Below are 488 nucleotides of genomic sequence, written 5' to 3' on the forward strand. Positions count from 1 at the left end.
ATATCTATTTATATTTATATTTATATATTTATATTTATTTATATATATATATGTATACAGGCATTCAAGCAAGACCAAGAGTTAGAGTGTGAAGACGGAGAAGGAAACGTAATGAGCCTCAGAGCCTTCGAGGACCTCAGGAGACAGGGGCTCCTATAGATAAATAAACTGTCTCCTTTTTCTTTATATATATAAATACAAATAAATAAATAAATATAAACATAAATATAAATAAATACAAATATAAACATATATATATATATATTATATATATGTATTGTACTGTCTCCTTTATAGAAGGAAACGTAATGAGCCTCAGAGCCTTCGAGGACCTCAGGAGACAGGGGCTTCTATAGATAAATAAACTGTCTCCTTTTTCTTTATATAAAAATATAAATATAAATATAAATAAATATAAATATATATATATATATATATATATATATGTGTGTGTGTTGTACTGTCTCCTTTATAAAAGAGAATGTAAT

Source organism: Eimeria mitis, genomic scaffold (genome assembly GCF_000499745.2).
Source record: "Eimeria mitis Houghton genomic scaffold, Emh_scaff900, whole genome shotgun sequence".
NCBI classification, from domain to species: domain Eukaryota; phylum Apicomplexa; class Conoidasida; order Eucoccidiorida; family Eimeriidae; genus Eimeria; species Eimeria mitis.